The sequence below is a fragment of the Schistocerca piceifrons genome, chromosome X, assembly GCF_021461385.2.
Source record: "Schistocerca piceifrons isolate TAMUIC-IGC-003096 chromosome X, iqSchPice1.1, whole genome shotgun sequence".
Classification (NCBI taxonomy): domain Eukaryota; kingdom Metazoa; phylum Arthropoda; class Insecta; order Orthoptera; family Acrididae; genus Schistocerca; species Schistocerca piceifrons.
The window spans coordinates 542661886-542686383 of record NC_060149.1 but is presented as its reverse complement, the minus strand read 5'-3'; positions in this window follow the sequence as shown (position 1 = coordinate 542686383).

Genomic DNA, 24498 nt, shown 5'->3' with positions numbered 1-24498 from the left:
ATGTTCCAAATGGGACTAGACTGATTATTTCTTTGCATATACACTGCGTGAAACCAAATTTTCACCAACAAAATTTCGAAAGTTTATGAATGGTATTTTATGAGTATTTTGGTACAGAAGTCTCGTTAGAGAATAATAAAGCAGTTACGGTTTATTTGCTTTGTTACCCAGTTCCCCTCTTCTCCGGTGAATAGTGAACAAGCATGAAACATAGATACACATAAACAAAGTAAGACTCAAGGATGCGTTTCCTCTTATCAAGGAAAGTACAGAAGCAAAAGTACTATGATGTAACTGCCTTAGTTTCGGAAACAGCTCAGTATAACATTTTAATACTGGTCTTCCATTGCATTCAGTTTTAATAAAGCCTAGACAGGACTGAGCAACGTTGAACATAAACTTGACTTCGAAGAATGAAGTGTACACTTGACAGCAAAAAACGTGGGTCACTGCTGAATACAACCAACATAACGTAGCTGCGTTGCAGGTGCCCTAAACACCAAAACCCCGTGGGGTACAGTTGTTTGACTACACACAATGGGTACCGCAAGAGACTACTAGAGACCAAAGGTCTTAATGGCAGTCAGCCTAAGCGTCAACTAATATCGTTATACAAAACATATTAGAAAACATGTTCTTAGCGATGAGACACCCCATAACACTCATAAACTAACCTTAATTACAACAAGTGACATTCCAAAAGTCCTGAGAAAACGGATTATTTTACATATATCGTACAGTAATCCTTAGTCAAAATTAAATACTTGAGGCAATATATGGAGTTACAACGCTGTTTGGAAATTCGAAAAATGTATTTCGCTCTCTAAAAGGTTTTCCATCCAAGTGCTGAAGGTCGCTCAACGGCGAGTGGCTCTAGAAACTGGATATTGGACGAACCAGTAGAAAAACGCGATTAACGGCAAAAAGCACTCTAGGGAAATCTCAACATTAACAGCGAATCACCAGTAATATCATTACTCTCGTAACACATCAACAGCTACGTGTACACAACTTTGAACTTGAAATGACACGACCAACGTCGTCGTTCTGGACCTGGATTCAAACCCAGCACCCATAGCCATTGCTAACTAACCTGAGCTTTGTTTGTGCCTTACTGAAACATGATCACTAGGCATAAATAGACGTGAAGTATAGACGTTTGCACCAGTATCAGTTATCAATTCAGATCCTGAAAATAAATGACGAAAATGTTTGTAGTGAAATGGGAATCCTGTCATAACAGTTACCCTCCTGGGAACTACCCCCAACGACGTTTAATATGGTGTCATTCACAAGGAACAAGGTATGCTCATAACGCAGCTGTCTAGCAGGACCTCTAATCGCTCCTTGGTACAGTCGTTTGACTATTGAAAATGGTTCCAACAAGTCACCACTAGAAAACACTGCTCTGTATCGCAAGAACTCAAGATATAAAGTAATACCACGATACTACAAATATCAGGGAACACCTCATCACAGATAAGACTGCCCTTAAGGCTTGTAAGCTCACATTTATTGCAATAAATGTCATACCTGAATTGTTAGCACTCTCATTATTACGTCAGATGGGTAATGCACGTAGTAAGTTCGTCGTATTCATGATTTCCTCTTCAAAGTAACATACCATACTTGTTATTTAACACAAAATGTCATTAAAATTTTACGTTATTCACGAGCAGCTAGTTGAGAATATGTATGAACTTCAAATGACACGACGAAACGCCTCGTTCTGCATATGGATTCAAACCCAGGTCATGCAAACTAAGATTCCGTAACTGACGGAAATTAACAGTCATTCCTGACTAGGCATAAAGAGAGTGATATACCTCGATTTTAGACAGTATCAGTTTACAAATATCAACTTTAAATTACATAACGTAAACATTTTTAACGGACGCGAATTCCTACCAAGCATCTATTGTCCCTGTTAACGAACTACGAGAGACGTTAAATACTGCTTCTTCACAAGTAACTTACTTGAAAAGCAGTGGAGTAAAGCTTTGTGTTGGACAGCGATTCGAACCCAGAACCTAATCGGCTTGTTATCGAAGCACGATCAACTTTGACATATCGGATTTTCTCGGCAGTTGCTAAATGTATTAACTGAAATGACGAGACGAAACATTAATTTTTTCCTTTCCAGGACTCCAACCCGGCACGTATCGCTGTTATATTCTAGAGAAAAGGATCGTTAAGTATGGGTTTGTTACACCAGCAGCGACATGTTAGCATGTTTGAACTAGAAATAATATGACGAAGAGTTCAGTGCTGACTGACAATCGAACCCCAAACATATCGTTCTTCACTACACACGAAGAGGCGACAGTTACCGACTTTTTCTCCACCAGCAGCTCGGAATAACATCCGTGAACTTACAGTGATCTCGCAAATAGTTCTGTGTCTCACTGGGGGTCAAAAACGTCAGATATCATTAGTGTTGACAACGAATGAAAATGCATTAGAAATAAAAATTATTATCCACCAGCAGATAGGTGTTCTCATGCTAGAGCTTCATAATACATAGTGAAATCATTAGTGCTGGGTCAGGATTACAACCCATTCAAGTGCAATATGTGGACATGTTGAAGAATCTGGAGTTTTGAACAAACAAGTTGTAGTCGAGCTGTATTGTCACGAAGGGATCAAATTCCGCGTTAAGGGCCGTCTGAGTTGCATTCCCAGTTCAGAACCAATTTTATCGACATACAGAAGCTCAAATATAAGATGGAATAAGTGTCCTGTGGCCATACACAGGGTTTGTTTCGTCACTGAAATAAATAACTAGTATAAGAAAGGTTACTGGTGATAAGAGTTTCTACATGTCGCCACTCTTTACTTTACTGTGGTTCCACCTAATGTCTACTTGGTAGAGAAGGAATATCATGTTTAATGTAATTTTCAGACCACAATGCCATTATACCTTCTTCACTCGGCGTAGCCAGAAGAGAATAGAATCTGCCTCTCACTATCAAAAAACATCGGCAGAAGTGGGAGTCGAACCCAGACCATCATCATATGAAAGAATCATCAGTCCACTAGACCACCAAACCCTCTTTTCTACGACTCATTTCTCTATCATAACACCGTTGCGGCACACAAGACGAGAATTCTGACACACAGGCTCCCTGTAGTGGTTTGCAGGATGTTCATTACATTCATTTAGTTGGTTGACCGAATCGCCATGAACTAGCCGCCTTGGCTACCCAGTGCATACATTCGACTCTATTTTGTAATCACCGAAATAAAATAACGTAACTGCCACCTACACAGAACTGCCAACAGTGTAGGATGCAGAAATTTAAATAGGAAGTGTTCCTTTCCATTTGAGCTACTCTATTGCGCTATCTGTTTGTTGAAACCGTCGTGCAGTGTAAAAGAAATGCTGTAACTGTCTCTCTCTCAGAACTCTAGATCCGGCCATATGCATTATCTCACAGCACTGTGGAATGCGGAAGTTCTGAAGGAACTGTTGTTCACTTCCAGAGCTGCGGTAGCTACGTCAAAGCTAGTAGCGTAACGGCAAGTGTCTCGCACTGTTGATAAGACGTCGCGTCTTGTTACATTAGCTGCTACATTTTTTTTAAACGCAATTATACTGTCTGCTGAAGTTATCAATTTAATAGAACTTTGAACATAATTCTCTTCACTTCTCAACCCAAAATAGTCGCATGTGGAAAAAAGGCTAACTTCTGCGTCATTTTGTTCTTTTCAGGTTTAATAGACGGCCAGGCAGCAGATGCGTCTCGAAGCTTTTGTATTATGTATGGGGAGAGCGCATCGTGCCAAAATAGTCAGAAAAGTATTTTCTACATTAGCTGTCTTCTGGTAATGGCATTTTATTCTTCTGCAAACCTTGTTTGACAGGTTTAACTCAGGACAAGTTTTCTACATGCATGTAATCAATAAACTGCATGTGCATTGTCAGACTGTTACACATAACATCAGAGAAGTCGCATATATCGTTGATGATTAATTTCTCTCTCATGTTTAGTATTGTTTTAACAACACTAAAAGAAACCTTACGAAAACTTTGCTTTGTATTATAAGAAACGAAATAAATTTCCCCACGATAACCTTACGACGAAAGTCTGTTTTAATAAAGCTGAGTATCTGTACACAAGCGTGCCTCTATCTGCACGAATTAGTAAAATACTACTCACTTAGATTTCGATTGGGTCTGTGTTCATATGGTATGCTGTGTCATACTCAACAGGTATGCATATATGGAATTCCATAAATAAAGTTACGTATTCCAAGAAACCCAAAATTTGCTAGTCAGCAGCGGAAAGATGCGTTACCTGTTGTGCAGCATTGTAAGTTTTTCACCATTGCACTATGAGCTGAAAGTAATTTCTGACGATTTGGTTATCGATGTTTTATCTGACTGATTGCAGCTCTTACACAGAATGGATAAAAACCTTACATTCAGCGAGTCTGGAACCATAATAGTCGCTTGTCCACAGGTCAGCACATCAACACAGAGCTACCGGATAGATATGGTTTGCGCTTTCCTCTTACGAGGCCAATAGTGGCTAGAACTCGTAAACCGCTATTTGCAGGACGAGATTTGTAGCGATTGCCACGTTCAATGACTTTGCCGGGCTGAAAACTGTATATTTACAATCTTCTGTTACACCTCAAGCGATAACAACTCAGATTATTCAATGGAAATGACAGGAGATATCAAGTGAAATTTTTGGCTTATTTCCGTGTACACCAGGAAGTAACTCGTCGATCACAGAGTTGCCAAACATACCTTGCGTTGTTGCCAAATCTGAGTTACATTACCAGCAGGAAGAAGACGAACTGATGTGATCCTACAGCCGGCTAGGAAGTGCCTCAAAGACGCAGCTGCTACGGCCTGGAATACGTAATGCGTCTGAATCGCATTTCTGTAACTAGGTTTAGGGACTGGAGCTTAGTTACTAATAATACTCAGAACTGACTGCTACTAAGCATCATAATCTTTCAGCCGGCCGAAGTGGCCGAGCGGATCTAGGCGCTACAGTCTGGATCTGCGCGACCGCTATGGTCTCGGGCTCGAATCCTGCCTCGGGCATGGAAGTGTGTGATATCCTTACGTTAGTTAGGTTTAAGTAGTTCTAAGTTCTAGGGGACTGATGATTTCAGCAGTTAAGTCCCATAGTGCTCAGAATCATTTGAAGTAACTCTCGTAGTTGTTTTTATATTTCTTTTGTAACTGTACTCAAAACTAAGAAACTCATTCACGGACGTTTTCGTGCCACGCCGATAGTCGAGCACAACAAATAAATAAAAATAAAAAGAGAATGTGAGAGAGAGAAATAAACGACGATCGTTTTTGTAATAAACCGAGACTCCTATCACGACCCTTTCATCACTGTTAACTAACCACGAATAATGTCTGATATACCTCCATTCAGAAGTAAGAAAGTGTGTATGCATTTAAAGATGAAGTGCATGATTTGAAGTTCTGCGACGGAGATACGATCCCAAGACGTAATCGGATTGTTAACTAAGTAAAATCAAATGTTACGTATCGGTTTTTCTTGCCAGCTGCTAGGTGTTTCAATCTGAAATAAGGACACAAATTTTTGTGCCTGAGCGACAATCGAACCGCACTCCTATAATTATTCTTTATTGTCCACGAATATTGCTTAAGTATCAATTGCTTACTCACCAACAGCAAGATGTGTGCGTGTTTGTCCAGAAATTGTTGGCAACATGAACAGACATTAAAAATGCACGTTAATATTCACTAGCAGGCCGGTGTGCACGTGATATAGCTTGAAATGAAATTATGAATATTTTTGTATTGGATCAGGATTCGAAACCACATATTTACCTTTGGAGGAGACCTAGAGAAGATTGCTGTCTTGGGAAAAGGAACGAAATGATTGAACTATACTGTTCCGAGAGATTCAGCTCCTCGAAAGAGGAGATACGAATTCGAACCACAGTCCATCACCAAATTTTTCAACGTCTCTAGTTCAATCAAGTACAAGTAAAGTAAGAGCCCTGTTCCTTTAGACGGCTATCAGTTCATCAAATAAAATAAAATTTTCTAATGTACGTAAGTTTACTGGCGACAGTATTTCTGTTTACCCTGAACTCCACCTATGTCATTTCGCAAAGTAAACCGGCTCTGCCCAATTTGGAATGAAGGAAAGTGACGTTTAATGCAGATTCTGGATTATAACAGCTTTCTCTTGAGGTTATCAGAGGTAAAGTAAATCTGTCTGTGACTCTTAAAAGTAAATCCCTGAACTCATGCATTGCACTTGGTATAGTTCGTTCTACCAGAGCATTGTGGCCACATTTCCCAGCCAAAGGAGTGAGCTGAAATGGATGATGTGCTTAGCTTACAAAACTAGTCACGGTGGAAAAAAAAACGCGAGTCTGTTAAATGGTTAAGTAGAAGCAAGCATCTGACGTGGAAATTATGCTATTCTCATGTCAGCAGGATGTAAAAACTCTTCTAGGCGTCATAGCCTCGATTTGAAGCCATTTTGAAATTTTCACTAATTCAGAAAATTTCTTAGTACGAGAAAATCTACTGTTAAGTGTGAAGTTACCGGGTAATTCGATTATCACCGTCATTATTACTATCATTTTCGTCATACCGCTGCTGGAACACATGTGCATGAAGATCATTTAAGACCTTTTGGTCATTATAGAAGTAATTGCCCAAGAAGAGGTTTTTTCCCTGTCTACGGAATGATTTTCATGTTATTATCAAACATCAGCAATTACTCGCAGATTACAATAAAACTAAAGTAATTGATTAAGACGTTACTTGATAACAAAAACGTGCTGCCTTTATTCATTTACTTCCGCATAGAAATGGCTGTCGAATACTGTCAAACCAAAAGCCATGGGATCTTACTGCCTTCCGATATACGTCGCTGTCAGTTCTTCCATATGATCTGGTCGACGTGACCTGTTTGAAGTTGTGTATGACAGAGAATGTTATAGAAAATCAATTGTTTTCCTTTGCAATGGACAGAAAGATTTTTATTCTAAGCTACCCAAGTTCAAAATTTTCGGAATATTAGTTCAAATTTAATATTAGCTTCTATAATGTAGGAAAGTATTGCACAGTAGCAAAAACCGCATCCGACGCATTATCCTTACACTTAGTCGCTGAGCATAAATTCTAGCTCAGAGTGACACCAGTTTAAGTAACCTAATGTAGCGAAGACTGTTTGCCAGTGCTCTTTCTCACCGGAAAATATGCAGTTCACTCATTGGGCTCCATACGTACACTGTAACAGTAATTTCTGTGTGTATGCAATGCATGCGTATTGTAGAACTTAGTGGTGCTCTCTCTTCCACTTCTGTGTACAATATGCCTGACCTAAACGGGGCCATTATCAGAACAGGCCCTGGGCGGTGCAACATCATATTGACAACAGTAATGTGCTTATACTGATAACCTCATTGTTCGTTTTACCCGATTTTGTAATCATTTAAGTAAAACAACATGACCTTCGAGTGGGAGACATTTCATCCCCCTTTTCCTTCTGTGAAATTTGTCAGTAAGCTTCTTGCCTTAGAACCAGCGAAATGCGGCAGAGTAGGACTGGTAAACGATTTACAAACCACGATTTAGTGCCGTTAACACGATTTCTTTAATCTGAAGGAATTTAGTTTCTTCTTAAATCGTCTTATGCAGCAATGTTCACAGATATCTCAAATAGGAAAAGCTGTTTATCCAGGTACGAAGGTTGTAAAACAAACTTCCCACAGTTTGTGTCAGGTTGATCTTTTTGCCTAATAGCACTGCGTAAGTGTTTTGTCTAAGAGGTATTAAAGTAGAATTCCTGTAGCTGTGGGAATATTGGTAGAAAACGAGTTTCATACCAGTGAGTACAGTACTGATAAATATTCAAAATGATTATCAACCTAAGTCTGCGTTCATCCACAAACTGAGGCGTATTTGTAATATTGAAGCTAGACTATGTATCCTTGTCTTCCTTGAGTGGGCATTGGAAGGCGTTTAGACACACGTATACGAGGGTAATCCCAAAAATAAGGTCTCCTAAGGGACACCCAAGTGCGAACGCAGGCACAAACGAGAGACACTGAACTTTACTGGCAAGAAGAAACCACAGTGTTGGCTCCATGGTGGCAAGGTGATAAAGAGCAAGAGTATAGATACGAAGGTCTCAGGCTCGACCCCTCACCAGTCCCACGATTTTTATGTGCCGTTTCACACATATTTCCCCTCGGGCGGTGTTTTTTGATGTGAAAAATGCCGAGTTGCACTGTGGTCCGAAAGCCACGTAAAACTGTAGGTTCCCCTATAAACTGGCTACGTAAGTCAACTCAAAGGTCGGATGAAAGCAATGACATACCACCTCCAACTAGACCGTGCCTATTAAAGCACTATGGTGTTCAAACCATTCTTCCGACTGATGACTGCTTTACTTTCTATGGGTTCCAAAACTAATGATCTTCGAGTTATTAACATTTTTGGGTTTTCATGCTGTAGCTTTGATTCCAGTAAACGTAAGTAACCGGCCGAGCACTGTCACCGTTCTAGTTGTCAAGGTGGTAGACGACGATGCTGTCGACCCCAGTTACAATTTTGGTCATGGCTATGTTTCAGTCGAATACCTCTATGGGCCTTTCTGCGTATTTTAAAAAAAGGGCTCTGAGCACTATGGGACTTAACTGTTGTGGTCATCAGTCCCCTAGAACTTAGAACTAATTAAACCTAACTAACCTAAGGACATCACACACATCCATGCCCGAGGCAGGATTCGAACCTGCGACCGTAGCGGTCGCGCAGTTCCAGACTGTAGCGCCTAGAACCACTCGGCCACTCCGGCCGGCTACGTATTTCAAGATATACTTTTATACACCTCGTACGCTTCGAAATTGATATCTGATAGAGCTGTATTTAGCAACATGAATGAGATATGTTTTCCGTGCAATATATCGGACAACACGTCAGTGCAGTGAGATTTCGTTTGTGTGTTGCGCATGGTGCAAGAAATATTTGTGTTTTGGTTGCTTCTGTGATAGGTTTCACACCACTAAACGCGAGCAAGCTCACGAATAGACTGTCAGTAACTGGAATTACACAATAACACACTTAAAAGTTGTATTTTTGCATTATGTATCCCGATGAAAATAACTGTAAACAGGTTATATGCCTACTTGCTTATTATCGCGCTTCTCGATGCTTTCCTCAAAAAGTTAAAATAAAAATAAAAAAAAAGAGAGAGAGAGAGAGAGAAAACAGAAATGTATTTCAAATATTAGCTCAGTGACGCCATGTTCTTCTCGTCATGTAAAGCAAGGATAGTTGATAGGTAATATCTCGTTGTACTAGCGATATGTATGGCTACAGGGTTCTTTGTTTTCTCTCTGCAAACAACTAGAACAGAATTCAGTAACAAAGTGGAAAGAACACCTACTCAGTGTGCCAATTAAACACTCAGCCATTCTTGGTTATTCTGTTAATCGTCTGTAATGCAGTACACATCCTTGATTATTGATTTGTAATTACTACCATTGTTATTGTTATTCGTCACCCCACAACAGCTTTCCTATCACTTATTGCTGCCGATGCACGTAACTAATGGATCAGGATGAATGGAATGTGGGATGTTTCGTCACGGTGAATATACACATTTATCTCGGCGTCTTGTGTCAGGGTAATATGAAAATCTCAATAAGAGAAGACGACAACGGGGTGCCGATTATTCAGGGAATAACACCCAACTATTTCTGTCGACTTAACACCATGACGACAGACAAATTGGCGTCTCACTGTATTTTGATTATAATTCGTTAGCCTTCTTGCGACCTCATTTTAATACCTCGTGGGAGCAGGCATAATGTTTTGCTTTTTGGACACCGAACAATAACACACAAAGATAGTAGATGGCAAGATACAAAGAAAAATTCAGATTCATGGGTGTGGATCCAGTTCATCATAAGAAGACTAAACAAGAGGGAAGCATTACGAAAGCAATGAATACGCTGGTTAGTATACATTATTTGTATCGATCTGAAGATGAAAAAGCGCAGATCTGCACAGTGCCCGCATCTGCACTTTAGTTTCTATCTTAATGGGCATAATTTTTGGTTTCTTCTCTTCTGAATTATCAAATGAATTGATTATTACGTGGTACAGAATAATTAGTTAACTGTGTTTCTTACAGCTTCCATTCGCACCAACATTTTTCTACATTCTCGTGCAGTTCATGAAATTCTACTTGTATGATCACAAGACTGCACATAGATGCAATCGATTTCGAGTTGCAAAGTGTTTGTTATCATACATTTCGTGACAGGTGGGCAAAGTTGATTTCCAAAGACTATTTATTGTACTGAAATAATCTTTTGTCACAAAGTAACAAGGTAAGTGCTTTATTCGTATATATTTTGTGGGAAACTGTAATCGTGACGGAAGATTACACACCTGAATGTTTGACACAGCTGGTAGGAGAAAACGCTGCATATTAACCAAACCCCGCGCCTCCTCTCCGTATCTTCCTATGACACGAGCACAGGATTCTCCTTCTATAACGCTGCAGAGCTGTTCCTAGCACAGCTGAGAATTGGTAACATCGTCACAAACATTTGGCAACACTGTGACAGCGCAATCACTTCCGTGTATGGTACTGAATTGACTCGCTAAATTCACTTGATATTCCCTTTCCATTTGAATTACTCGTGGTATATAATCCTCACGTAAACTAAGACACTGAGACAGAAATTTCAATTTTTTGGCTAAAGAAATGCTATTCTTCACATAAGTGACAACTTTTGATATCTTTCGCGATGCGTTATGAGGCTGAGCGACCAATACCATGATGAGAGTGGCGTGCTGCCAGCAGTGTGTCCGTAGCCCCGTGGTACCCCGCGTGTCTCGTATTCTAACGGTTAAGAGAATCATCAGTTCTAACCGTGGTAGGGGCAGCGCGTGCGAGCTTTTTTGTGAATTGTTTCATGGAGCTGCGAATTCCCAGAAAAAATTCTGTAACAAAATCAGAAGAAAACCGTTACACATCAAATCCTCTTGGCAGCTCGACTCAGTAAGTTGTGTTAATGGTCGTAGATCTCAGCTTTCTGACTGCCAAGCTGCTATACAATACAAGCGTCTCTGAAGAAACTCGAATCGACCGTCAACGATACGAAATTCAATATTGTTCTTCACTTAAGACTCACATGCCAGGGTGATAAGTATGAAGGAAATAAATTGATTAGCAAATCGCAAGAAAATGCTTTCAGCTCAAAGTGCAATGGTGAAAAACTTACAATGCTGCACAACAGGTAACGCCTCTTTCCGCTGCTGACTAGAAAATTTTGGGTTTCTAGGAATACGTAACTTTATTTATGTAATGCGACATTTGCGTACCTGTTGAGTATGACACAGCATACCATTTAAATACAGACCCAATCGAAATCTAAGTGAGTAGTATTTTACTAATTCGTGCAGATAGAGGTACGCTTGTGTACAGATACTCAGCTTTGTTGAAACTGACTTACTTTCGTCGTAAGGTTATCGTGGGTAGTTTTATTTCATTTCTTACAATACAGTGCACAGTTTTCGTAAGGTTTCTTTTGGTGTTGTTAAAATAATACTAAACATGAGAGAGAAATTAATCATCAACGATATATGCGACTTCTCTGATGTTATCTATAACAGTCTGACAATGCACATGCAGTTTATTGATTACATGCATGTAGAAAACTTGTTCAGAGTTAAAGCTGTCAAAAAAGGTTTGAAGAAGAATAAAATGCCACTACCAGACGACAGCTAATGTAGAAAATACTTTTCTGACTATTTTGGCACGATGCACTCTCCCCATACATAATACAAATGCTTCGAGATGCATCTGCTGCCTGCCCGTCTATTAAACCTGAAAAGAACAAAATGACGCAGAAGTTAGCCTTTTTTTCACATGCGACTATTTTGGGTTGAGAAGTGAAGAGAAATATGTTCAAAGCTCCATTAAATTGATAACTTCAGCAGACAGCATAATTGCGTTTAAAAAAAATGTAGCAGCTAATGTAACAGAACAGTCGACGTCTTATCTACATTGCGCGACACTTACCGTTAGCCGGCCGGTGTGGCCGTGCGGTTAAAGGCGCTTCAGTCTGGAACCGCGCGACCGCTACGGTCGCAGGTTCGAATCCTGCCTCGGGCATGGATGTGTGTGATGTCCTTAGGTTAGTTAGGTTTAACTAGTTCTAAGTTCTAGGGGACTAATGACCTCAGCAGTTGAGTCCCATAGTGCTCAGAGCCATTTGAACCAACTTCGGCCGATGTTTTTTGATAGGGAGAGGCTGATTCTATTCTCTTCTGGCTACGCCAGGTGAACAAGGTATATTGTTGTCTGAAAATCACATTAAACATGGTATTCCTTCTCTACCAAGTTGACGTTAGGTGGAACCACAATAAAGTAAAGAGTGGCGACATGTAGAAACTCTATCACCAGTAACCTTTCTTATACTAGTTATTTATTTCTAGTGACGAAAAAACCCTGTGTATGGCCACAGGACACATATTCCATCTTTTATTTGAGCTTCTGTATGTCGATAAAGTTGGTTCTGAATTGGGAATGCAACTCAGACGGCCATTAACGCGGAATTTGATCCCTTCGTGACAATACAGCTCGACTACAACTTGTTTGTTCAAAACTCCAGATTCTTCAACATCTCCACATATTGCGCCTGAATGGGTTGGAATCCTGGCCCCGCACTAAAGTTTTCACTATGTATTATGAAGCTCTAGCATGAGAAAACCTATGTACTGGTGGATGATAAATTTTATTTTTAATGCATTTTAATTCGTTGTCAACACTAACGATATCTGACGTTTTTGACTCCCAGTGAGACACAGAAGTATTTGTGAAATCACTGTAACTTCTAGCGTTAGAAGGTTTTGCTTTTCACATTTAACCAAATATAACATTGATGATGATAACTGATGGCAATGTTTGCCGACAAGATAAAGGTTCAAATGGCTCTGAGCACTATGGGACTCAACTTCTGAGGTCATTGGTCCCCTAGAACTTAGAACTAGTTAAACCTAACTAACCTAAGGACATCACACACATCCATGCCCGAGGCAGGGTTCGAACCTGCGACCGTAGCGGTCCCGCGGTTCCAGACTGCAGCGCCTAGAACCGCACGGCCACTGCGGCTGGCGACAAGATAAAGAATGCAACTTTTAATACTAGATTGCGTACTCACGGCAGTTCTCCTTGGCCGTTTTTTGGTACGACTTGGAAAGAGAGAAAAATTAATGAATGATCGCCGATGCGTCGGTTCTCGATTATGTTCAGGAGACGTACAGATTGATTGCGCGAAAATAGTTTCTCAAATGACCTCCTAACCCGGATTGCTATCACGCAGTCAGACTCTTCAATGAAATTACCTAAGGGACCAATTTGAATAATTAAAAAAAATTGGAAATGAATGCAAAACAGTGAAATTTTGTAAAAAAGTTGTCAGATCGGAAATTGAACACATTAATGGTCTCCCAAATGCAATCGAGACACCGCGATAAAGAGCGAACCTGTAACAAAGTTCATTTAAACATAAACATTATTTGAGGTTAATTTAAAGGAAAGAATAAGCATAGAGTTTCTGTACAGTGTAGCATCAATAGATTCTCAAAGAACAAAGGCGTTAAACTATAAACATTAACAAATTTACAATGAATACAAAACTTACATTTTCATGTTTGTCTCATACATGAAGCAGCCCAACAATCGCTGCTTTTGTATGTGTGATATTTTGTAAAAATTAAATGTCCTGGCGTGCGCGTAAGTATTTTTTATCGTCACAAGGTTTACAAAACCGATTTTTTTCCCTTGGTGATAACGTGGTTTTTTACACTAAATGAAAAATAACTTGTAGCGGTGCTACACAACACGTCTTAACAAGTCGGCGACCAAACCTCAAAGGTAATAAGGTACATGTTAACATATCGGCGACCAGAAGTACAACTAACTATAAAGACTCTATAATTTTCCTAACAAATGATAAATTGTTCTTTCTTCTCTTTCGCAGCTTCTTGCTATCAAGAGCTGCGGCAATGATTTTAAATATCTGCGCCCAGCGAGTCATAGTGTTTAAAAGTACCTTTTAAACGCTGGCCGCGCGTCTTGGTATAGGTTCACGTTATGAACAGATTTCGTTTCTTTACTCTCGCGTTGTCATGCTTAGTATCATTACAAACTATAGCTCGATGGCTGTCCTTTTCTCATATGCAAAATGTCTGAAATCCAATAACATCACAAAGTTCAAGGATGTTATTCCGAGCTGCTGGTGGAGAAAAATTCGGTAACTGTCATCTCTTTGTGTGTAGTCAAGGACGATATGTTTGGGGTGCGATTCTCAGTCAGCACTGAACTCTTCGTCATATTATTTCTAGTTCAAACATGCTCACATTTCTACATCTACATCTACATCCATACTCCGCAAGCCACCTGACGGTGTGTGGCGGAGGGTACCCTGAGTACCTCTATCGGTTCTCCCTTCTATTCCAGTCTCGTATTGTTCGTGGAAAGAAGGATTGTCGGTATGCTTCTGTGTGGGCTCTAATCTCTCTGATTATATCCTCATGGTCTCTTCGCGACATATACGTAGGAGAGAGCAATATACTGCTTGACTTTTCGGTGAAGGTATGTTCTCGAAACTTTAACAAAAGCCCGGACCGAGCTACTGAGCGTCTCTCCTGCAGAGTCTTCCACTGGAGTTTATCCATCATCTCCGGAACGCTTTCGCGATTACTAAATGATCCTGTAACGACGCGCGCTGCTCTCCGTTGGATCTTCTCTATCTCTTCTATTAACCCTATCTGGTACGGATCCCACACTGCTGAGCAGTATTCAAGCAGTGGGCGAACAAGTGTACCGTAACCTACTTCCTTTGTTTTCGGATTGCATTTTCATAGGATTCTTCCAATGAATCTCAGTCTGGCATCTGCTTTACCGACGATCAACTTTATATGATCATTCCATTTTAAATCACTCCTAATGCGTACTCCTTGATAATTTATGGAATTAACTGCTTCCAGTTGCTGACCTGCTAATTTGTAGCTAAATGATAAGGGATCTATCTTTCTACGTATTCGCAGTACATTACACTTGTCTACATTGAGATTAAACTGCCAATCCCTGCACCATGCGTCAATTCGCTGCAGATCCTCCTGCATTTCAGTACAGTTTCCAATTGTTACAACCTCTCGATACACCACAGCATCTTCTGCAAAAAGCCTCAGTGAACTTCCGATGTCATCCACAAGGTCATTTATGTATATTGTCAATAGCAACGGTCCTATGACACTACCCTGCGGCACACCTGAAATCGCTCTTACTTCGGACGACTTCTCTCCATTGAGAATGACATGCTGCGTTCTGTTATCTAGGAACTCTTCAATCCAATCACACAATTGGTCTGATAGTCCATATGCTCTTACTTTGCTCATTAAACGACTGTGGGGAACTGTATCGAACGCCTTGCGGAAGTCAGGAAACACGGCATCTACCTGCGAACCTGGGTCTATGGCCCTCTGAGTCTAGTGGACGAATAGCGCGAGCTGGGTTTCACACGACCGTCTTTTTCGAAACCCATGCTGATTCCTACAGAGTAGATTTCTAGTCTCCAGAAAAGTCATTATATTATAACATAACACGTGTTCCAAAATTCTGCAACTGATCGACATTAGAGATATAGGTCTTTAGTTCTGCACATCTGTTCGACGTCCCTTCTTGAAAGCGGGGATGATCTGTGCCCTTTTCCAATCCTTTGGAACGCTACGCTCTTCTAGAGACCTACGGTACACCGCTGCTGGTGTAACAAACCCATATTTAACGTTCCTTTTCTCTAGAATATAACAGCGATACGTGCGGGGTTGGAGTCCTAGGAAGGAAAAAATTAATGTTTCGTCCCGTCATTTCTGTTAATACATCTAGCTACTGCCGAGAAAATCCGATATGTCACAGTTGATTGTGCTTCGATAACAAGCCGATTAGGTTCTGGGTTCGAATCCCTGTCCAACTCCATGCTTTACCCACTGCATTTCAAGTAAGTTACTTGTGAAGAAGCAATATTTAACATCTCTTGTAGTTCGTTAACAGGGACAATAGATGCTGGGTAGGAATTCGCGTCCGCTAAAAATGTTACGTTATGTAAAGTAAAGTTGATATTTGCTAACTGATACTGACCAAAAATGAGATATATAACACTCTCTTTATGCCTAGTCAGGAATGACTGTTAATTTTCGTCAGCCACGAAATCTTAGCCTGCATGACCTGGGTTTGAATACATATGCATAAAGAGGCGTTTCGTCGTGTCATTTGAAGTTCATACATATTCTCAACTAGCTGCTCGTGAATAACGTAAATTTTTAATAACATTTTGTGTTAAATAACAAGTATGGTATGTTACTTTGAAGAGGAAAACATGAATACGACGAACTTACTACGTGCATTATCTATCTGCCGTAATAATGGGAGTGCTGGCATTTCAGGTATGTTATTTATTGCAATAAATGTGAGCTTACAAGCCTTAAGGACAGTCTTATCTGTGATGAGGTGTTCCCTGATATTTGTAGTATCGTGGTATTGCTTTACATCTTGAGTTCTTGCGATACAGAGCAGTGTTTTCTAGTGGTGACTTGTTGGAACCATTTTCAATAGTCAAACGACTGTACCAACGAGCGATTAGAGGACGTGCTAAATGGTTCAAATGCCTCTGAGCACTATGGGTCTCAACCTCCGAGGTCATTAGTCCCCCAGAACTTAGAACTAGTTAAAACTAACTAACCTAAGGACACCACACACATCCATGCCCGAGGCAGGATTCGAACCTGCGACCGCAGCGATCTCGCGGCTCCAGACTGCAGCGCCTAAAACCGCACGGCCACTTCGGCCGGCTAGAGGACCTGCTAGACAGCTGCGTTATGTAGGTGTCATGGGAATCAGGCGAAATGCAATTCAGGTCGTTCGGATACTTTTGAGCACGACTGTACATAATATGAGAAGTTAAATATCAAATGTTTTCACCAATAGCGAGATGCTGGAACCTTAAATGACGACAGAATGGTTTTTGCCTGACTGGGCTTCGAACCCAGTATCTAGCACCGTCGTTTTATAGCCAGGAACAGACGATAAGTAGCTATTGTTGGTTCACCAGTAGCGACATGGGCGCATGTTTAGCTAGACATCAGGCGACGAAAAGTTCTGTGCTGAATGGAATTCAAACCCCGTACACGTGGTCATCAAGAAACTTTAACTATCAAATTATTTCCCAATAACAGCTAGGAATGGCATGTTTGTACTTTCAATTATGTAATGGAAAATACTCTGCTGGCTAGAAGTTGAATCCGCAACATATCGTCGTTGATCACAACGAACACAACGTCAAACCCAAATCCGCTTTCACCAGTAGGATGGAGAGGAATGTTTGAACTTGAAAAGATGTAAGGAAATGTTGGATCTTGTAATGATGTGATAAAAAGCTCATCATGTGGCTGTAAGTTGAAACGAACACGTTACAGCTGACAACTCACGAAGAGACGTTGAAAATGCAACTATTTTTCACTAGTAGTTCGGAGTGCACATGCTTGGGCTTGAAATGAAATAATGAATATTTTGTGCCGATCAGGATTCGAAACCAGATAGGTGCCTTTCGAGGACGCCTAGAAGAGTTTGGAATCTTCTGGACCACACTGAAATCGAATTCTAATCCCAGTCCAGCACCACAATTTTCAGCGTCTCAGTTTCAAATAAAGCAAGAGCCTTGTGAACTTTCATGGCCATTGGTTCATTAAATGAAATACGTTTTCTAGTTTACGACGGCTTACTGGTGACAGAGTCTCTGCCTTACGGGGTTTCTCCATCCGTCACAGCACAAACGAATGCCACTCTGCCCCAGTCGGCAGCGAAGGGATGTTATCTTTATTGCGGATATTGAACTACGGAGCTTACTGGCGTTCTTCACTTGGCGTTGCTAGGGGTGAAGGAGAGCTACTTGTGTGTGTTAAATATCTACGCCTGACGTGAGATGCGAACCTACACGTATTACACATAAATACAAGATTAATCCACCAGACCACAGAACCCCCTGCCAAGCACATAATTGTGAATTGCAGAGTATTCATTTAGATGGAGATGCAGATGTCAAGGGACGGGTAACAGGAAGGGGAATGGATAGAAGTGCAGAAGTGCAAAATATAAGCGTGAAAAGCTTGCAAAGTATTGCTTAGTTAGGCGTGTTTAACAGTTCGTTTTGTCATACGACAGATAGATAAGAAAGGACTGTTTTCAGAACGAAGAATGGATTATAGGGAAGGGGAGACCAACGAATACGGTTTCATTGGTGTTGAGAGGAATGATAGAGAGTAAAGACAGCAGTAATTAAAAGAGATAATGTAGCGTCATTGGAAACTGCTAGATTTGTTTATAAAGTTTTGGGGGAGTGAAATAGAAGGGCACTTGCGGCGATAGTGTCAGAGAGAGAGAGTGTGAGAGAGAATAGAGGAGATATTAACAACGAGTAAACATAAATGTTCAAATGTGTGTGAAATCTTATGGTTCAAATGGCTCTGAGCACTATGGGACTTAACTACTGAGGTCATCAGTCCCCTAGAACTCAGAACTACTTAAACCTAACTAACCTAAGGACATCCCACACACCCATGCCCGAGGCAGGATTCGAACCTGCGACCGTAGCGGTCACGCGGTTCCAGACTGTAGCGCCTAGAAACGCACGGCCACTCCGGCCGGCAAATCTTACGGGACTTAACTGCGAAGGTCATCAGTCCCTAAGCTTACACGCTACTTAACCTAAAATATCCTAAGGACAAACATACTCACCCATGCCCGAGGGAGGTCTCGAACCTCCGCCGGGACCAGCCTCACAGTCCATGACTGCAGCGCCTCGGACCTCTCGGCTAATCCCGCGTGGCTAGTAAACATAATATGAAATCGTTTGCGTATTGTGTGGAGGACGGAGGGTGTATTAATGGGTGGAGGGGAAGAGAGAGACGTATTTGAAATAACAAAAACTACTGTGACAGAGTCCATCTACGCTGATTAGTTTGTAAGTATGTAGACAGGGTATAAATGAAATCAAAATAGAATAATTAACAAACTGTGTATTCAAAAGAAACCCACTTGAATTAAAAGAGCAACTCAAAGGAAAGCTAACCAATATTGTGTCTTTTTTATTGCCACGCGATCTTCCACTAGCTCCCAATGAGGAAAAATGACGAAAAAGAAGACATAATAAAACATTTTAAGGACTCTAATATTTTATCCAGAATCCTTCATTATTTTGTACTTCTACCACGCGTCTTGGCATAGAATGTATAAGCCGTCGGACGAAACAGTCTGAAGAAGCAACTTCCTCCCAGGCTTCCAGGACGCAGTCCCAAAGAGCGTCCGCAGTAGTTGGTTGGTTTCGTGGCCAGTTCTCTGTTAATGTTCTGGCGACCTCAGCCCACATGTTTTCCATGGAGTTCATATCAGCCGCCCGTGGTGGCCAGTCCATGACGTTGACGCCAGTCGTGGAGAGCCGCTGCTGAACAAATGCAGACTTGTGAATGGGAGAATGGTCCTCTTCCAATGTGACGTCTCCTTCTGCGTACAGCATTCGCACTGACGGAAGCATCACATTTTCCAATATGTGGGCATACTGCACGCTCTCCAGAGTTCCTTCAATCCTGTGAAGAATTCTCGCCCCTCTCGCAGAAATCCAAGCCCAGCAGGTAACAGATAGCCGGCCACTTCTTCTTGTCGTGGTTGCATATTCGCGTCAAAGGTGAGTCCCTTGCGGCCTATAAACGATTCGTGGACCGTCGTTATTGGTGGAAAACATCTTCTCATCAGTGAAAATGACGTTGTCCCACGACGGCCTCAGATGGAGCTCCGTAAATGCTAGCCAGTATAAACCGTTGTCTTCGCTGAGCTTTTGTTTCACGGCGGATCGCCGTGCATGCAGTCCAGCGTCCCTCAGCCTTCGGCGAATCGTGTCACTGGAGCTGGGGAAGTTGGTCTCCCGCCGCAACTGCTTCGCGTTCAGAAAGGGATTTTCTCTGCTCCTAGACACTAGGTCCCTGTCTTCCTGTTGTGAGATCACTCTCTTCCTGCCTGAGCCAGGAGCCCTGTCAGTGGTGCCTCTTTCAAGGCAGATCCTCCACCATCTCGTTGCAGTGGTATGTGGTACGCCATAGCGTCTGCCAGCTTCTCTGATGGAACATCCTCCTTCCTCAATGAGAGCGACGACTCTACCTCGGCCAGCTGGAGTGGCCGAGCGGATCTAGGCGCTTCAGTCTGGAAACGCGCCACCGCTACGGTCGCAGGTTCGAATCCTGCCTCGGGCACGGATGTGTGTGATGTCCTTAGGTTAGTTAGGTTTAAGTAGTTCTAAGTTCTAGCGGACTGATAACTTCAGATGTTAAGTCCCATAGTGCTCAGAGCCATTTGAACCATTTTTTGACTCTACCTCGAATAGACCTCTCCCAGTGAGCCATTATGGCAGACAAACTGACGTGTATTTCTGCTTGCCGCTCATACACTGATTCCAGGAGAGGGAGTAAACATATTTACGTCAAGCGGAGCGGCAGAGTGAGAGGCAAGCGGCGCAGCCGTGCTGGCTCGTCCCAGGCTGCTGGCCCACCAACACTACCTCCAGCTCGCTCACTTCCGTCTCGCCTCTGCCAGCCTGGCTGGCCCGTAGCTCGCGAGCCGCGGCTAGTACAGACCCGGGCCGCAAGGCCACGATCACCCCTTGAAGGATCAAAAGTTACACCTAACCTACCCAAGTCTGTAGTATAAACTAACGCAGCTACAGCTATTATGCTATAACATGTGCAGGCACACCTACAGTTGTAGATTCATTCGAATATTTGACGAACAATCCTTCCAAAAATACACTCATTTTAAACGTAGCTACCACAAAATATTTCACCTAGCTAGCAATAGCGTGACGCAGGAAACTATACTTTCTTGTAAGCACTGTGCATTAGATGTAGCCTTAAGAAAACCTGTATTCAACCACGACAACTAAGCGGAATGTAAAAGTAAACAGGTTTGGCGGCAGCTTCCCCAAATAGTAGTATATACTTAGTATATAATACACGTTTTGTGCACTTATAACATGCACTCAGTGTCTCTGAAATTATACGTGCTGCTGAGGCACTTCATTTACATCTCAATGATACACGACTACTAGAGAACATTGCTCTGTACTGCAGTCAATCCACTTGTAAATTAACATCATGATATCTCAGATATTAGACAACACGTTACTAGGGATGAGTAAGGCCTTAAGGTTTGCAACTAAACATGCTACTCATAGCTACTACTGAATATGAAGTTGATTATTAACTTGTCTCCATAACCATGTGTGCGGCGTTCGACTCTCAGTCAGCATAGGCATTTTCGTCACCTTATTTCTAGCTAAACGTGTGCACATCTCGCTGATGGTGGACCAACAGTGGACGTTTCTCGTCTGTTCCTGGTTAGACAACGACAGCGGTAGGCGCCGGGTTCGAATCCCGGTCAGGCAATACAACTTCAGTCGTCATTTAAGGTCCCAACCTCACTACTGGTGATAAACTGTGATATGTACATTATGATTTTACGTACTTATTCAACAATCCGATTAGGTGCTGGGTTCGCATCATTGTCCCCAGCATTTCATGATGGCATTTCAATTTTAAACATGTGCATCCTTTGTTCCTTAACAATGCAACACTATAAAACGTCTTTCGAGGTCAATTCCCAAGAAGGTAATTGTCATGTTAGGGTTCCTGCTTTCGTACAAACATTATCGTCATTTACGTTCAAGTTGAGAATTGATAACTGATACTGGTGCAAACTTCAATATTTGACGTCTCTTTCTGCCTAGTGATCGAGTCTCCATATGGCACAAAGTTTTGCTTGGTTAACAATGGCTTTACATTCTGGGTTTGCATCCGGATCCACAACGAAGACGTTGGTCATGTCATTTAAAGTACAACTTAGTGTACAAGTAACTGTTGATGAGGAATGTGAATAGTGATATAACTTAATGTTGGGACTTCCGTAGGGTGTTTGCCGCCATTAATCAGGTTTTCTTCTAACTGCTTAGTATTACATAAAGTTGATGCGAAACCACTCCCCATCGAACGTTGAACGACGTTCAGCATGTGTTGCGTAAACCTTTTAGACAGCAAAGAACTTGTTTCTAATTGCCATACAACTTTATAAATCCATAAACTGTCTCAAATATTTAATTGTGCCTAAGGATTACTGAACGATTTATGTGACAAAACTAGTTGTCCCATAACTTTTTAAATGTCACTTATTGTAATTAAGTTTAGTTTACAAACGTTGAGGACTGTCTGATCTCTTCTGTACTATCGTGGTGTTAATTTACACCTGGATGGACTGTCATAAAGACTGGTGTTCTCTAGTTGTCTCTAGCGGTACCCATTGTGAATCTTACAACGACTGTACTGTGGAGGGTTGCGACGATGTGCAACCCAGAAATAAAATTTTGGTTGCATACATTCAGGTGCAGCCTACACGTTGGAAATCAGGCGTGACCCACTTTTTTTGCTGTCGAGTGTACATTATCATCGTCAGAAGAAAATATCGTGAGTGAGTGGAAGAAAATTGTTTCTGAAGTACGGCTGTTTGGTAATGGCCAAATGCCCATAAATAAATAAATAATAGGTTCGAAACACGATGCACAGTACATATCGTAGACATCTGCGCTTTGGAAAATATTCTCTGTGCAACGTGGAACAAAGACGCCTGGCCGCGCTGTGTGGCCGCGCGGTTTGAGGAGCCATGTCACGAATTGCTTGGCCCCTCCCGACGGAGATTCAAGTCCTCCCTCGGGCATGGGTGTGTGTGTTGTTCGTAGCATAAGTTAGCTTAAGTTATTTTAAACAGTGTGTAAGTCTAGGAATCGCTGACCTCAGCAGTTTGGTCCCTTAGGAATTCACACACATTTGAACATTTGAAAGACGCTTGGTGGTAAGAAAACAAACTAAATGCACTTAGTTGGTAACGAGCCACCAGAGACCACGAGCTCCTTCAACCAAAACACTCACAGACAATCCATGAACAATTCCCGTCACTTTTTCGGTGGTGTTCGGCTCCGCCCTGCAGAATCCCATATGAGTCAGCGTAACCTTAGGTGTTGAAAGTGGCAACTGTTTGACAGTGCAGAAATTATGTGTTGAAGATCATCCAGAGTGATTAATCTCATCTGGTATGCTCTTGTCGATGAGTAGGCCACCCTAATGCAGTTTGAGAATGGAGGAACGTTTCGTTAGTGATTTTTGAACTGACTGGAACTATGTAGCGTTTGCCGGAAGTTTTTTTTTTTTGTTTTTGCGTCGGCAAATATCGAATGTTAAGACCAAAATGACTGATTCAGGATGACGGTGAATCTATTTCAGGCTCTGAGTTATACGTCGAGCATTCAAGAAGTAATACGACACTTTTTGTCTCGGCAAGCTTTGGTTGAAAAAATGTGTATTTTGTTGAGGGACATCGTGGAATATTCTCGCTTAAACCCCTTCACTTTCATGGAGTTCCGATAGGTGGCGGTGCTATACATAGCTCTCAAAATGGCGTCTGTATCGGAGATGCGTGCCAAGAAGAGAGCTGTCATTGTTTCTTTTGGCGCAAAACCAGAGCATCGCAGATACTCATAAGCGCTTGCACAACGTCTACGGAGGCCTGGCAGTGAACAAATGCATGTTGAGTCTCTGGGCAAAGCCTCTGTCATCATCGCAACAAGATTGAGCACGCCGGCCGCGGTTCTAGGCGCTTCAGTCCGGAACCGCACGACTGCTACGGTCGCAGGTTCGAATCCTGCCTCGGGCATGGATGTGTGTGATGTCCTTAGGTTAGTTAGATTTAAGTAGTTCTAATTTCTAGGGGACTGATGATCTCAGACGTTAAATCCCATAGTGATCAGAGCCATTTGAACCAAGGTTGAGCAAAACCTGCCCCATCTCTCGCGTGCCAACCAGCCGCACACGTCTGTGAGTAGTGCAATGCTGGAACGTGCAGACATTCTCATTGTAGTTGATCGACAGATCACAGTCAGGCACCTCACAGTTGAACTGGACGTCTCTGTTGGTAGCACTAACAAACTCGTCCACCAGTTGGGTTACTCAAAAATACGTGTCCGCTGAGTTCCTCACCGCATAACAGAAGACCATAAAGAGCAACGAAGGACCATCTGTGCCCAATTGCTTGCACCTTCTGAGGCTGATAGTGACAATTCCTTGTGAAACATCGTCATAGGCGCTGAAACATGGTTTCATCAGTTTGAACTGGAAACGAAAACGGCAATCGACGCAGTGGCGCCACACTACCTCTTCCCAGAATAAAATGTTCGAAGCCACACCCTAAGCCGGGAAAGATATGGAGACGGTCTTCTGGGATACTGGAGGGGCTATTCTGTTTGATGTTCTTCCTCATGCTGCAACGACCAACTCTGAAGTGTATTGTGCCACCCTCAGAAAACTGAACAAACATC